Source organism: Gossypium arboreum, chromosome 8 (genome assembly GCF_025698485.1).
Source record: "Gossypium arboreum isolate Shixiya-1 chromosome 8, ASM2569848v2, whole genome shotgun sequence".
NCBI lineage: Eukaryota > Viridiplantae > Streptophyta > Magnoliopsida > Malvales > Malvaceae > Gossypium > Gossypium arboreum.
Window position 1 is genome coordinate 22,122,117 of NC_069077.1, and position 11,887 is coordinate 22,134,003.

Consider the following 11,887-nt stretch of genomic DNA (forward strand, 5'->3'; position numbering starts at 1 on the left):
TGGTTTTGTGGCCGTCATTACTCATTTCATTTGATCTTTATTAATGGCGGGTTGGATCTGATTAATTAGCTTTCACTTTTCAATGCTTGAAATTTGATTAAGGCGATCCATTGAGTTTTAAGCCGAAGAAAGAAATTCTAAAATAAGGAATAATAGCACAAATGGCCTTTGTATTTTAGATTTAGTATTAATATGTACCTATACTTTCAAATGTGAACGTTTGTTCTGTTTATTAATGTGATACAGGTTAAAATTTGGAAGCTGATGTTCAAATTGGTTAAAGTACAAGAACTGGGGATTTGGAATTGGAGTTGAAGCTACTGGGTTTTGAGGGAAACAAGCACCTGTAATAATTTGTTCCTGTCCTCCATGGGTCTGCCATGGATTCTCATTTTATGTCAGAGAAAATGTTGTCAGCTCTACTTAGAACTCCCTTTTTAAGGAAAAAATCTAGGGTGGTGCTATAACACCCCCTACCTGTATCTATCATCAGAACAGGGTACGAGGCATTACCGGAGCTTACCGAATCATTATTAATTAAGGGAAAAAGTAAAACAAAGTAAACATGTAATATTTAATAAATTCGTATAACATGGTAATTAACTTACCGCTTCTCTATATTCAACATAATTATGCGAAGCATAATTATTCGAATTGATCATGAGTCCTAATACCTATTCTTATCACAGTGTTAGTCATATAATTCATATAAATATCAAGAAACATGTATGGGCTCAACTTTCATTAAATTTCTCATATGCATATACTTTTACACATCATTTATTCACATAACTTATATCAATCATATCTATGTATTTTAAATACGCTTTCATAACAATTTGTCTTGATTTCAGACTATCTCACATTGGAACTTTACTCATAAAATCATTTGAAATACTATCTTTATACAAATAGTACACTTGAGTTGCACAATTCTATAATTATGAACAAACACATTTATAAAATATATTCCATGTTCATATATCATAGTCTCATGTCCCCATATATCAAATATATAACCATCATTTTCTTGTGTTTCAGATAAATACATATAACCATACATAAGCATGCCATTCACTATTTCTTCTTGTCTATCACAATTTCAAATTATTCTTTAACATATATAACATTTAATTCAAACATGAATTTATAACATTTTTCATTTTAACAAAGTTTAATATTTACCAAATATAATCGAGCATGTGATCAATTTATGCATAAGCCACTCACATATTTTCCTCCTCCTCCTCTCCATTCCACATCCTTAATGTATATAACACACTTGTAAGTAATATTATCTATAATTTTTACTATTTACTTATATGAATATTCAAGTTGTCCATCTATGTCATAGTCACTAATTTTTTTTTATCTTGAACTATAGAACTTCAAATTAAGATCCGCTAATTTTCCCTGAACTAGACTCATGTATCTTCTTACCATAAAATTTTCAGAATTTTTAGTTTAACCAATAAGTACAGTTTATTCTTTAAAGTCACCCCTGTTCTGTTGTCTGATGGTTCTGACCCTTCTTCACTAAAAATTAATTATCTCTCTGTACGGGATTTGAATAATGTTCCTGTTTGTTTCTCTTGAAAATCAACTCATTCAGGATTCTAAACATATAAATTTAAGCCCCTAATTATTTTTATTCAATTTTTGATGATATTCTAAAGTCAAAACATGGGAACTCGAAATCATTCTGACCTTGTGTCATAAAATTTATTATATATCATGATTTACAATTTCATTGCTTCTTCTGTAAGAAACTAGACTCAATAAGCTTTAATTTTATATTTTATTCATCCTATAATTCGATTTCTACAATTTTTGGTGATTTTTTAAAGTTAGACTACTGCTGCTATCCAAAACAGTTTTAATGCAAAATGTTGATTTCCATTTTACCCCAAATTTTACAGTTCATACAATTCAGTCCTTGCTCAATTAACCCCTCAATTGAGCTAAATTTTCTCAATTTATACTTTATTCTATCATTTTAAACTACTTCATAACCCCTGAAAATCAGAACTTTAGCACCAGACCTTAATTCCAAACTCTTTCATAATTAGGTCCTAAAATCAATTTCCATCAATTTTACTTGATAAAATCATCATACATCAAAATTAAAGCTTCAATTCTATATTTATTCATCTTATGCTTCCAACACTCATCCATAGAAACTTTAAAAATTAGCCATGGAATAAAAAACTAATGACATAGTAAGTTGGACCCAATTGTAAAAGTCCAAAATCTTAGAAATTTCAAAGAGAAAGGAAGAATTAAACTTACATGAAGCTAGAGTATGAAAACCAGCTTGAACCCTCTTCCATGTCTATTTTTCAGCTAATGAAAATGAAGAGAAATGAAGAGAATTCTCGATATTCCATTCTAGTCCCCTTTTTATTTAATAAATTTTGCTATTTTCCCATTTTTCCCTTATTTCCTCAATTTTCCTGATTTCTTGTGCCACCCAAAGTATCTCCTTTAGGCTTATTTTCACTTTAGGTCCTTCCTCATTTGAAAATTGAGCTATTTAATCCTTCTAGCAACTTTTACACATTTTTCAATTTAGTCCTTTTTATTTAATTAATCTCCCAAACGTCAAAATTTTCTAATGAAATTTTAGTACTAACTTATTGACACTCCCTAAATATTTATAAAAATATTTATGGCTTGGTTTATAACATCGAGATCTCAATTTTTTTTTCTTAATTTCTTGACTAAATAAATCTTTATAAAACACAATTTACTATTTCAAAAATCTTTTAAAAGCTACATTTGGCTCATAAATATTAAATAATATAATCTACGAGTTTATTTTTTGAATTTGGTGGTCTCGAACTACTATTTCTGACATCGTTGAAATTTGGACTATTACAGGTGCTGATATTGATATGTATATATATATATGTCGATTCGGGTTTCGTTGTCATCTCCTTTGTGCTGAATGTATGAATATATCAGTTGATAAAGTAAAATAATTATAAATATATATTGACAAATAAAAAAGTAAATTAAATTAATAATATACCATTAACACATGTAAGTGGATGGAGTCGTTATAATTTTCAATAATCATAAAAAATAAGAAATAAGGGTGTGTTTAATAAAGAAAAAACATGTGCAAGTAAATAAACTCGTTACAGTTTATGATATTCATACATACATAGAGGTTGGCATATAAAATAATAATTTAATAATATCAGAAAACATGTATTATTTGATGAAATTTATTACAAATTATGATACATGAAGATTCATAAATAAAAAAATTACATATTAATTCAGTCGAATTCACCCACATATAAATTAAAACTCATTATAACAACGATTGATATATACATAATATAATGAAACATTTATGAGTAGATAAACTCATCACAACTTATGATACTCAAGAGCCTTTCTAAATCTGTTGATGAACTTCAGATCCACTGAGGTAGTTTGCTAGAATTCTATTCTCTTATATTTTGGGGATTCAATTCCAAGAATCTCAATCTTGCTACTGATTATATAGATTTTGAGTGAACAAAGAAAAAGCAATTGATTCCGGGGAGTCTGCAAAGAGGCTTTGGAAATCTTGAATTATGTTTCACCATGCTTATGAGTTTGAGTTCAATCCCAAGATTTTGACTAAAACTCCATTGCATTTTCATGCATCAATTCCTTCATTTTCCACCTCAAACATGCATTCAAGTTTTTTAGCTGCAAGGCAGTTTAGAGAAACTTGCACAATCGTGTTGTTGGATTAAATCATCAAGGGAGGTCGAATTGTCTGCTTGTGTTTTATGAAGCTTAAGGAGTCGAAGCTTTTCGAATGGCTGTGCAACCAGAGGAATCGAATGCTGCCCAGGGAATATTTCAAGCTATAGGATGAGAATTTGTATTTATAATTTTTTATTTTTTAATAGTTTATAAGATTATATTATTTCCATTCAACAAAAAAAAAAAAAGTAAAAGATTTATGATTTGATTAAGACACAAGTTATTGAAAATATTTTTTTAACTGCGGTGTCTAGAGATTCGAAGCTTCGTTTAATGATTGGATGACATAGGATCCATTACATAATCAGATAATGGAGGTGTTTTCCTCGGTGTTAATAGAATAATGTAATGTATCTTGTTTTTAATGACATTGTTCAAGATTTGGGCATGCCATCCGACCACAAATGGGATTGGTCAAAGACAGGTGTCCATACCAGAGGCTGATGAACCCGAAACTCCTTCGACACTTCTTGACTTTTAATTGTTTCTTCTAGAAAACTCAATTATAAAGAAATAACCGTGCTCTTCACTTGCCAATTTTCTTTTGAAAACTTTATCTCAATTCAACACGTTTAATTAAGGGATAAATCAGGTGCTTCATTGCCTTTCAAAGTTCAAACTTTCTATATACGCGATACTTAGTACACATATTTGATGAATAGCGTATTCATATTTTAACCCCTTACCCACCTATCATTCTTAACATTTTTATAAAATATAGGTCCAACTCGTGTTGATAAGATATTTTTAAATTTGGGATAATTATGATCACTAAAATTTAAGAAAATAATATTTTTTATATAATTTAAGATAATCTTAATCACCAAAATTTGTATTAGATATTATAATTATTTAAATTTATTTTTACTTAATTAATAGTTAGATACTATTATACTAAGATATTACGATTACTAGACTTTATTTTACCGAATTAATATTTAGAATACTACATTGTCTTATAGTTTATCAAATTAAACTAAAAATGTTATTAAATTTATCATTAAAAATCATAAATCTTATAAAAGAATATCAAATTTAAAAAACTTTGAGGGTGAAACACAAATTTACCTTTTTAAACACTAATTATAATATTAAATTAAAAATTTTCAAAACTCAAAAACTTAAAAGAAATTTTACAAAATTAGAGGATCGGGCTGCAAGCTCCCCATTTAACATGAGGATGAAATTATATTTTTATTAAACATGTAATTCTTTTATAATTTATTTATTTTGATAAGGAGAAAAGATAAGAGTTTTTTTATATAATGCCTAGAATTATTTATAACTTTACATCCACCTTTAAATATGAGGATAAAACAAGTTTAAGCATGTTTGAATTCATGTTCTTCTTACGAATAACAATACTGATGCTAACTAACTTATAACTTAATCATTAAAAAAAATAAAAGTTGTCTTGATTAAATATAATAGAATTGTGGTTAAAACTAAAGATTTGATATTCAATTTTTCAGAAACTAAATACAATAGAATTGTGGTTAAAACTAAAGATTTGATATTCAATTTTTATAAACTAAATATTTGATATTAAATTTTTGTCCTACTAACTTTTGGTTAAGAATTTAATTAAATAAAATAGAATAATAAAAGCTTTATTTTAAAAACGAATAAGATATCTTGATTTGAATAGAGTTGTGATTAAAACTCTTATCAAACACCTGCTTAATACTAATTCAAACTACGTTACCCCCATTCCCTATGCCTATTATTGTACACAAAAAAAGTAATAATATAATTTTTTGTCCCTAAACTTGGCAACTAGGTCCTTAGTACTTGTACTTTTTTCTGTCACTTTGATACTTCAACTTGATAACTAGGTTAATTTTGGTCCTTGAACATGAAAAAAATAAAAGTTTGATGATTTGACACTCTAAAACTATGTCGCGTTATCACTTGGAAATCTAAAAATGTATATAAAATTTAAGGTGATGATGTGATACAAACTTAAAGTGTCACATCCAAACTAATGGTTGAATTGATCAGGCTATGATTTCTAATTCAATCAGTTTGATCACTAGACCAACAATAATTAATTAATTAATTAATTAAAATTTCATAAAAAAATTTTAAAATTTTTAAAAAATTATTAAACTCATTCAACATGTTCAATTGTCAATTCTTATTTCAATTTTCAGTTTTTACCAATTTCAAGTAGTTTCCGACTCAATTGGTTCAACCTCTTTGTTCAAATTGTTATACCGACGAATCTCGGTTCAATTAGTCTGATCGACTGATTAGATCTTATTCTTGTAACATTGGCCACATCATCAAATCTTAATAAAATCTAAGTTCAAGGTCCAAAATAGATCTAGTTACTAAATTTAGGTACCAAAATGAATTTAAGTACCCAGTATAAGATTGAATGTTGTATTATCCATTTTAAAAAAAATTAAAATTACCTGATGTCATTTTTAGTATCTTAATTTATTAATTAATGATTAAGCATTTGATAGAAGCTCTAAATATCATAAATACATTAATAAATGAATGTTCATACAACTTCCATAACCTATCAATAATTTATTTTTGTAACATTTAAAGAATTTATAGGGTTCTTTAATTCTTTTATTTATATTTTTGTAACATATAGTAATTGGGACTTTATAAATAAAAATCATATATAACCACATGAGTTAGGTGAGATGGCAATGATCTCTCTTACCTTAACCAATGGTCGAGGATTTGATCATCGCCTTGGATATTGGAGTAACTTTAAAACTCGTGGCCAACATCTACCCTCTTAATATTCCTACAGAATGCAGAAGATTAATAACTGGGCTCGGTCCGGTAGATACATTGAGAAATAAAAAAAGAAATTATATACCTCATCCTCTTTTGTCTTTACTATTCGAAAAATACAAATTCTAAATTAAAAATTAAGAGTGTATTTATTTTATTGAAAATCATTCATAGATTTTTTTATATTTTATTTATATTTGCTTTATGGAAGATAATTTGATAAATGAAAATGATTTACAAGTTAATGAAAAATAAGTGTTTTTTTTTTGTAAATTAACTTACCCTTTTAGATATGATATTAAAGTTTTGAGTTCATAAGATTATATAATGACACGTAATTACAAGGTAATTAATATATATATATATATATATATATATATATGGACCAAGTGAGAGATTGTTCGATAATATGGGCATCACATATATAATAAGAATAATTATATGTTATTGTTTACTATCATAAAAGATTAGCTCAAATTAAAAATGATCTAATTTAGTTAATACTTATTGGAATTTAGTTATTAAATAAAGTATAGGTAAAATAAATATAGATATTTTAGAAAATAATTTTAATTAATGATGAGCTGACTAAAATTAATATTAATGTGCAAAAGTTATAAAATAGGGTTATAATCTCCAATTACACTTAACTTTTTTTGACATCCATCATCAGAAAAGAGAAGTACATTATGTGTTAATTTATTTAAAAAAATGGTTATGTAGAGATAATAATCAGCTAAGCAAAGTGTGTCTGAGCAAAATTGAGGTTATTGAATAAACTTGTGAAGTTAACAAGGGAAGGATATAAACATCCCCAAATCTTATGGTGATGTTTCGGACCCTTGAGGAAATACAGAAAAGGTCAAAAAGACTAATCTCTTATCCATGACAATGATAGAGAGAACCAAATACAAGATCCTGGCAAGATTTGTAACATATCTCTGTAAACCTCAAGCCAGCGAATTGAAATGGTTGATATATTATTTCTGTAATAATTGGACCGACCAAGGCAAAACCCAAATCATCTTGGTCTGCACTGCCCATGGAGTTCGGTTGAAGATTGGATTTGACAGAGATATTTGCTTCCTTTTTGGATCATGGTGAAATTATTTCAAATAAATTATAAAACAACCACGGTGATGTGATTAGATAATTAAGTAGTGCGATTCAAATTAATGGTAAAAAATTCATTTGGATTCAAACATAATTATAATAATGATTTGGTGAGAATAGAAATGATGAGTAGCATTTAACGACTTTAGATTAAAATGAATGTATGTATATACAATAAATTATTGTCTTGACGATTAAAGTTATTGTAGGACATCTATTTGATATGAGATCAAATCGTGTGATTTTATTCTTATTTTATTATTATATTAAAAGATTTAATTTAATTTAAATAATAAAATATAATTAAAATTATATGGGTCTTTAAAGTATAATTAAAATTTTTAATATTATATTAATATTAAAATTTAGGGTTAAATATCAAAACTACACAAGAAATTTGATCTAATGTGCAATTTGGCATATAAACTTTAATTTGATGCAATTATACATATGAAACTTTGATTATGGTTCAAATGTATACATGAAACTTTAGTTTTGATTCAACTATACACATTTAAAGAAATAAACACATCAATTTATTTATATATTAAATAAATATAATAATTTGTGTATGCAATATGAAAACATAAAATGATTTTATAAAGAGAATTGTGTAAGTGATTTTTTGAAAATTGAGTCAAATGAAAATCTTATGTATAAAAATGCACAAAATCGTGGTTCATGTATTGTTTCTCGAAATGAGAATTTTCTCTCAAAATGAGAGTCGTTCTTCTCTTACTGAGTGAGTTGACTGAGTCTAATCTCAGATAGGTTTTATTGTTTTGAGTCTTCATTTCACGCCTTTAGGTATTCCTGATTTGGGTATTTTATTTTCCTTTAGGTCTTATGTTTATTAAGTCTTGAATTTTGTGAGTTTGCTTTTGTTACCTAAGTTTTTATTCATATTTTCTTGATTGATTTCCATTTATTTGCAAAATATAAGAAATCCCTTATTCGACATTAACTTTTAATTTCAAATCTTATTTTTCTGGGGGGAGTTGTTCTAGTATAGATGATTTAAAGATTTGTTTAAAGGAAAGTGATGATCAGAGTCTTACTTGACAAGATTCATGGTGGTGGGGAAGATTAAGTTTGATAGGGTGCTCAATCGTAAGGCAATTTTGACTATTCTTCAAGGGATTTGGCAAAGTGATGAGGTGTTGAATGTCAGGGACATTGGTATCAACATATTTGTTGTTTCTTTTGCCACAGAGATGGGAATGAATCAAGCTATGATGGATAGTTCGTGGTCAGTGATCTGTCGCAACCCGTTGTAGTTTATTAAACTACTTTCTGCACTTAATGAGCTCGTAGGAAAGTAATTTAGTTATGTTTTCGTTAAGTTTTCACATTTAATATGTAGGTAATAAAAAGAGAAATTTGAGTGATTTATATGACCTTGGGGGCCAAAGTAGGACTAAAGGTAAACTAATATGTTCGGTGAATATGCAGGACAACATTTGGTGGCACAAAGACAGTGGACTGCTCTCGATGTTTCAACACGGGGCTTGGATGTCGTTACATAGCGAACAGAGTACCAAAAGGAGCAGTCTGCCTTCGTTGTTGTGACACAGCCTTGAAGATATGCCTTAGCTAGTAAATTGTCTTCAATATCGCGACATAGGCCAGAAGGTGTCGCGACACTGACGTGACAAGATCACTTAATGAGCCAAGGGTGTTTCCGTATACACAATTAACTTTAACGTAAAATAGTCAGCCGATTTAGGTTAAGGATTAACGACCAACCCTAGGCCTATAAATAGAATTGTTCTAAACACTTTATGGACAACTTTTTACTTAGTTTGATTTTCACTTTCAATTGTAACTTAGATTTCTTTTCAGTTGTAGTTTTTATTTTAGTTTTCCAGTTCGTTCTTCACAGGGATCGAATTGTAGATCAGTCAATTCTTCGACAGATTACCGTTCGTGCATTTATAAATATATCGAGATTTTTCTTGTCTATGTTCTTGATTTATTCGTAATCTTTATCTTTTTAATCAATTACATTGCATGTGTTAAATCCATGGCGAACTAATCCAGGAAGGGAGATTAACGAGTGGATGTAAGATTAATTAACATCTGCGTAGGGTTTCTTAGCTGATCAGCTGGTTGAGATAGAAAGAACTTTAAATCCTAGGCTTGACAACCTTAGGAAGTCATATACGTGGGAATAAACCCGAAATTGGTATTGCCTATCCATGAAAACCTTACTCCAATCCAGTCTGGACTGTGACATTGAGAGATAAGTAGTTCTTGCCGACTTATTAGGCTAGTGAAAGGCCGAGAGGCCTAGCTAGGTTAATGACTAGTTGATTGGATAGAATCCGAAATATGAGGTAATTATGAACATAGAAATGAGTTAGTCTTTTATAATTCTATCAGATAAAATCTACAATTTGTTTTCACTATTATTTTTATTATTTTTATAAAGTAACTTTTTCTCATCACATTAGGATCAATCATAATATAATTTAATTAGAGTACTAACTAGACCCGTTAGTGTAAAAGTTAATCTTAGTTTAGTCTCACCTCCCTTGGGTACGATCCTCAGAGTACTCTAGTACTTCGTTATAAAAACTATATTACAACCTAATCTGTATACTTACGAACACAACCTTAATTCATATAATTAGTTCTCGTATTCTTACTTCCAACATTGGTACGTCGGGAGGTGGTCAAGTTGTTGGCATCGTTGCGAAGAGGCAATACCATTGAGTTAATTTTAATTTTTGCGCTCAATAGGATAGTTAGGAAAATTTTAAATTATAGATGCGATTTGTATTTTCTTTTTATTTTTATTAAGTTAATTTGCAAATCTTTTCTTTTTTTTTGTCGATTTCAACGTATGACTCGGAGTAGGAGCACATTTATAAAGCCAACCACTGATCTAAAAAGATACATTCACAAAAATTATCGACGATAACAACAATAGCAGATGCAAAAAAACCCGCCTACTGCGGTTGATCCTCCACAAGATAATCTATTTTTTGACAATCCGCTTTTACTAGACTGACCACCACCATCACCACAATTGCCAATAAAGCCACCAATGGCTCGAGAAGAATACACTTTGAGAGACTATACGCTACTGAATCTGAACACAACACATGGCAATATGACGAGGCCAGCAATTACATCGACCAATTTTGAGATAAAGTTGACAATGATCCATATGATTCAGAACAACATGCAATTCAGAGGAACTATGGCGGAGGACCCAAATAGGCACTTAAAATAGTTTCTCCAACTTTGTGATGCTTTTAAATTTAATGGGGTCACTGATGACACTATTTATCTTCAGTTGTTTCCATTCTCCTTAGTAGATAACGCTTTCTCTTGGTTAGACTCGCATGCACCAGGATCCATCATGACGTGGAATGAACTTGCAAATTTTTTTTGTACAAGTTCTTTCCTATTAGTAACACGGTCCAACTGAGAAGAGAGATTATGAATTTCAAGCAGATGAAAGGAGAGAGTTTTCATGAAGCTTGAGAGCAATTTAATTTGATGATAAGATGGCTTCACCATTGTCTACCTGAATGGCTATGGTTGCAAATGTTCTACAACGGCATAGATGCTCACTCGAGATCAAAACTCAATGGAGCTGTAGGAGGAGCCTTGATGAATCTTACATACGAAGATGTCTATCAATTGATAGAGAACATGGCTATGAATTCTTGCTAGTGGCCTAACGATCGGTTCACTTACGGTTCGAGACCATCCACGACCAAAGCTGTCTATGAGGAGGATAAGTATCAACAAATTTTGAACAAGCTCAACTGATTGGAATCTACATATAATAGGCCTATGATACACGAAAAAGTTAGAACAATCGGCCAGTAGCCTGAGAACTAAGCCAAGGATGTGAACTACACCGGGAATAAGAATAGAAATCTCTATTCGAACACTTATAATCATGGTTGGAGAGACCATTAAAACGTAAAATGGAGCAAAAATCAAGGAGGAGGTAATAGATCCAACCAAAATAGACAAAATATTACTTACCAACCTCATTATTTGCAGAAAACTTAGGAAATGGCTTGTTGGAACGCTGGTGCCTCCAAGGCGCAGTGGAAAAATAAAATAATTAAAAACATTCCGGTGATCCAAACCATGGATCCATGTGTAAGGAACGTATCGGGGTGATAAAAGGTTTCAAAATTACCAAAACTTCAATCTGAGTAGACAGCGACGTCTAGGCAACGGGAATCCTGAACCACTATCGAACCAAGCCACAACCTTTCAGATGTCG

General features: G+C 29.7%; 1 non-coding gene across 1 annotated transcript; it reads right to left on the reverse strand.

Moving 5' to 3' along the window:
* Nucleotides 1-11,064: 11,064 nt before the first annotated feature.
* LOC128279600 (small nucleolar RNA R71) lies at nucleotides 11,065-11,168 on the reverse strand. Its single transcript, XR_008269801.1, has one exon. It is a non-coding gene; the product is annotated as a small nucleolar RNA R71 (small nucleolar RNA).
* Between the last annotated feature and the right edge of the window lie 719 nt (nucleotides 11,169-11,887).